A 4,869-nucleotide genomic window follows, 5' to 3' on the forward strand; every position below is an offset into this window, starting at 1 on the left:
AAATACACACGTTTAACACACCGGTCTTAAAAACCACCACACAACCAGCGCCCTAGAATCCGGGAGCGGAAATTAAGCAGGAGGGGGTAAAAAAAAGTTGTTTTGGCCCAAAGGAGAAAAATGACAAACCTGTGTGCATTCATTTGGTGGTAGCTCAACCCCAGGAAGCAGGGCCCTGTGAAGGTCAGGACAGCGGCTAGCGGCTAACGGCTAACGCTAACTCCGCACGGATCGGCTAGCTGACCCTTGAGCACTTGTTTGTGTGACTCAGAATACATTACAGCTGAGGTTCTTTGAAAGGAGACTGCTTGTGTGAACTGCACCCTGGGTTGTGAACTGTCCCTCAACCCTGCCTCTCCCCTCGTCTCACCCCCCTATAGACCTGCTGGCCACTCAGCTGTGAGCTAGCCACTCTCTCTCACACAACAGCTGTCCCTCCTAAGACTTCTTCATCCCTTCTACCCCCCCCCCCCCAGTACAATTTCTCTACTTTAAATAAATAAAACATTTTTTTTAAATACATTTAAAAAATCCTAATTCTTCCTTCTTCTAGCATTGTGACTGCCAATGGCCCCTGGTCCTAGCATAGATTACTTTTTCTTACGATGACTGATGGATAGATGATTCACTTACTTAGACAAATGTATTAGTATGTGTAGTACGTGTCCTTGGATAAAGGCGTCTGTTGAACGCCAAACATGTCAAATATAAAACAACAGGTTCCAGTGAACGGCACCAGCTGATGTCACTCCAATCAGAAACATGGTAAATAAAGACTTAACCAAAACAAGCCTTGACCTCCATCATGGACTAGGAGCCTCAGGTCACTTCTACGATGGCAATCTGAAATACGCTAGCCCAGCTGAGAGACACACACACTGGAGGAGAGAGTCCCCCCCACCCCCCCTACATTTATTTAGCCCAAGCTATTTATTCTATGTATGAATGGCCTTGAGAAGATTGAATGGTTTCTCAGAGGAGTTGATGATTGTAATTTGCATAATGGTCTTGCTGTGGAGTGACAGGCAGAATTGGGGTTGAAAGAGAGGGAGGGGAGGGGGAGCACAAACAAAACATTTACCCAGAATGGGAGGAAGAAGGGGGGGGTGGAGCGCACGCGGGGGGGGGCAGGGGGGAGGAGGACGAGGAGTCGGAGACTGGGAGGAATCCCACTGAGACCAGGAGGTACAAGTCTACTCCCCGGGCCCCCGGAATATTCCGGAACATGATCCTAGCTACTGGTTGTTAACTAGAGTAACTCTAGCTTTATGCTCCATGTCACCGAGAGTGCCCCTTGCTTTTTAGTGGTGCGCCCCTGTTTTCAATCGAGACCCTAGTTGGCCTATTATTTACATGATTTCCAAGTTCCCATAACCAATTAACATATAGCATTTGCTTGTAAAGTAACAATTACACTACGCATTCCCATTCAAATCTGGGGGGGATTCAAAAAATAATATATGTGTTTTTCTGATGGTCTAAGAAGAAGCAGTGTAGCTGTGACAAATATAGTTATTGTGTTGAACCAACAACATTCTTAGTTGGTCATAAATGTATTCATTGTGGCCTAATGTGGCCTGTCAAAGACAGCTTTTGCTCCGGCCCTGTTTTGATGGCAACTCTTCAGTGGGGAACAACCCTCACTGGTGTCCCGTTGCAAATGTCAGCCAAGATATTTTTGTTTTCTCTGCGAAAACGTTTCGTAATCTGCGTTCGTTAATGTCCTCACCGCCCGATCACCCACTCAATTTGCTCAAGGGCGAACGAAAACAGTGGTTCAATGTCCTTAAAACAATGAACGCCAATGAACGGGAAAACAAACTGCTTTCGTTGGTCATAAATCTAGTTACTCTGTGACAAGAGAGTTTTAGTGCAGTCATTCTCCGCCGCATTCCTCGTCTTGTACACTCATCCTCCTCATCTCTCTCTCTCTCCGTCTCTCCGCTGTCCTGCTAACGCGCTCTGACCGATCGCTCACGTTTTATGGTGCAGCTGGTTATCTAGGTAGTAACTAGGTCCATGTAATTACCCCCCTCCCACCCCCCAATAACAACATCGCATTAACATGCATACATATGTACCGTAGTTATACATCGATCGTACACAGCGGAACAGTTGGTTTTATGACACAGAGGCCGTGCAGACCACACAATAGGTGGTGACCGGCTGTCTACCAAGGTCAGAGTTCAAATGCTATCCACATTCCGAGGCCACCCCCGCCAGGAAATGCTGCATTCTGCCCCAATGTTGTCAGCGTGTGCCCAGTACTACCAACCCCTACCTACACTGTCCTCCAGTCGGTAGTCTACTCCGACTACAGCTACTATCTCGTGAGTTCAAATCCCACCTGGGAACACCACGACTAGTGTGCCCTTGAGTAAGGGCACTTAAGCCCTAAGTTACTCCAGGGAGACTGCCATCTCTAATTGTAAGTCGCTTTGGATAAAAGTGTCTTGGTAAAAATGTAAATGTCAACTACTAGCTAGGCCTAGCCTTAGCCTAGTTTCTTTCATACTACTGAAGCAGTGGTGGTCTCCCTTTCTTAAACAAGCCTTTCTGTTCTTAATTGTTGTCACATACTGTAGCTGGTGACCTTGTTATCTTGGCAGGAAGTCTCCAGGGGTGTGTCTCTGCCGGGTCTTCTATAGCTCATGTGTTGAATGATACAGTGCTTTTGCTGTTCTTCAAATGTCTTTAAGGTCCGACCTCTCTACTGTGAGGGATGTGTCGTGCGTTGGTCTGCGATTCCTTTGAGCTTTTCTCTGCGTTCTCTAATCTGTACTGTCATAAACGACAAAAGTATTTGTCTTGAGGACACACACATCTTTCCGCTGCAGAGGTTTGTCCCTGTTGATAGTAGTTATGGGGAGGGGGGGTGGGGCTGGGGGGGTGACGGGGGAGAGGGCGGGGGGATGGGGGACGACGACGACGACGACACACATCTTTTCTCTGAAAAGACGCAGTCCCTGTTGATACTGGTTATGGGGAGGGGAGGGATGATGGGGGTTGGTGTGTGTGTGTGGGGGGGGACGGGGGGACGGGGGGGGACAGGAAGGCTGCTGGGCGTCTGTGTTTGTAATAAGCAGAGGGGACCGGAGGAGCCCACCGGCGGGGGGAAGCCCCAGGGTCAAGAGGCCCGGCCCCACACACACATGCAGAGCTCAGAGCCGGGGCCCGCCGTGTGTTTGTAAGCTCTGCTGACTGGAGGAAACAATAATGGAAGCACGCTTCCGGAACGTTCTCTCCCGGGAGGGGACAGCGAGGCCGCCCTGTCCTGTACCGGTGCTGCTGCTGCTGCTGCCTGGCGGAGAAGTTCTCTGCCGGGTCCTGAGTTCACACTGGGACCTGGTCATGTGTGGCGGGACAGGACAAGCCTCAGCTGTGGTGCCGCCCCCCTCTGGTTGATTCTCACGTTGAGCGTCCCGTGTACATTCCCTCAAAGGGGTTTCATTTCTTCATTTCTGTTTATCAGATAAACATCGAAATTAGGAAGTGAATCGGGATGGATTCAGCTCTGTGACACACACTCTTTGAGGGACAGTGTACAGGGGTACATCCCCAATGTACAGGGATTTATTTTGGGGGGAGGCAGTTCCTATCGTCTACGGTCGGAAGTTTCGTACACTCGCTACAGCTCCCCTCACGATAGTGTCGCTACGGCTCCATAAGCGTAGTTTAGATGGTGCCTCCCATGCCTGGATTCTAATGAAAAGCTGTTCTGGCTCCTGGTCGTCCTGGGGCTCGGGGGCAGGCGTTCACGCTGAGAGGCTGAAGAGAACAGAAACAGCCCGTAGCTGTGTGTCACAGAGCTGCCAGCCGCAGCAGCAGCGAGAACGCTTCCACATGACTTCCCGCCCCCCCCCCCCCCCACTCTCGTCTCCGCTCGCCAATCCGGCCGATTCGCTGGCCAACATGTCTGACGCGATGACACCACGGTGGTGAGGGTGAGCAGGCTGCCGCTGAGCTGCAGGCCTGACAGAGACAGAGAGACTCTCTGCTCCGCCGGACGCTCCCCTACAGATGACTCCCTTTCACAACGGCGTAACCACTCGCTTGACATCAGCTAAGTTGACGTGACTAGACCTGACCCAGAGAGATGGCCAAGTTTTCTTTTTTTTGACTTTCTTTTTTTTTTATTTACCTTAAAACTGGATCAGGTCACGTCACGGATATAGATCATAGCTTTCTTTTCTTTTTTGCAGTCGTCCTTATGCATTTATAACCCTAAATAATCCTAGTGGCTGGCACCTTCTTAAAATGCAACACTCATCTTTTCCAAGTATGCACTGTGCCTAGAACATTGTAAATGGTAAATGCACTGCACTTATATAGCGCCTTTTTTGCTGCTCCAAAGCTGCTCCAAAGCGCTTTACAACGGCCTCACATTCACCCATTCACACACACATTCACACACCAATGGCGGCAAGCTGCCATGCAAGGCGCTGGCCCGCTCACTGGGAGCAATTTTGGGGTTCAGTGTCTTACCCAAGGACACTTCGACATGTGGCCAGCCGGGGCTCGAACCGCTGATCTGCCAACCTTGTGATCATTAGACGGCGACTCTACCTCCTGCGCCACAGCCGCATTGTAATAAACACTTTATAATTAACAGACTTGTTTATCTGCCTGCTAGCGCTGAACAGGTGACACTCTTAACCCATGGCCTTGGAGGAAGAGTTAGAGACCATGTAGAGTGGATCTGGTGTGTGCTGGTGATGAGACCTCCCCCTCCATGGATGATTGTGTGTTCCCGGAAACTCAGGAAGCAGTAGGGGCTGCATGGTAGGCTCGTTTGTGTGCTTTTGTACTTCTCATGTCTGCAGTGGTCCACTATGGAATTGGGCTGGACTCCCCCTACAGCAACATCTG

This window comes from Nansenia antarctica (genome assembly GCF_963989245.1).
Source record: "Nansenia antarctica genome assembly, chromosome: 7".
NCBI classification, from domain to species: domain Eukaryota; kingdom Metazoa; phylum Chordata; class Actinopteri; order Argentiniformes; family Microstomatidae; genus Nansenia; species Nansenia antarctica.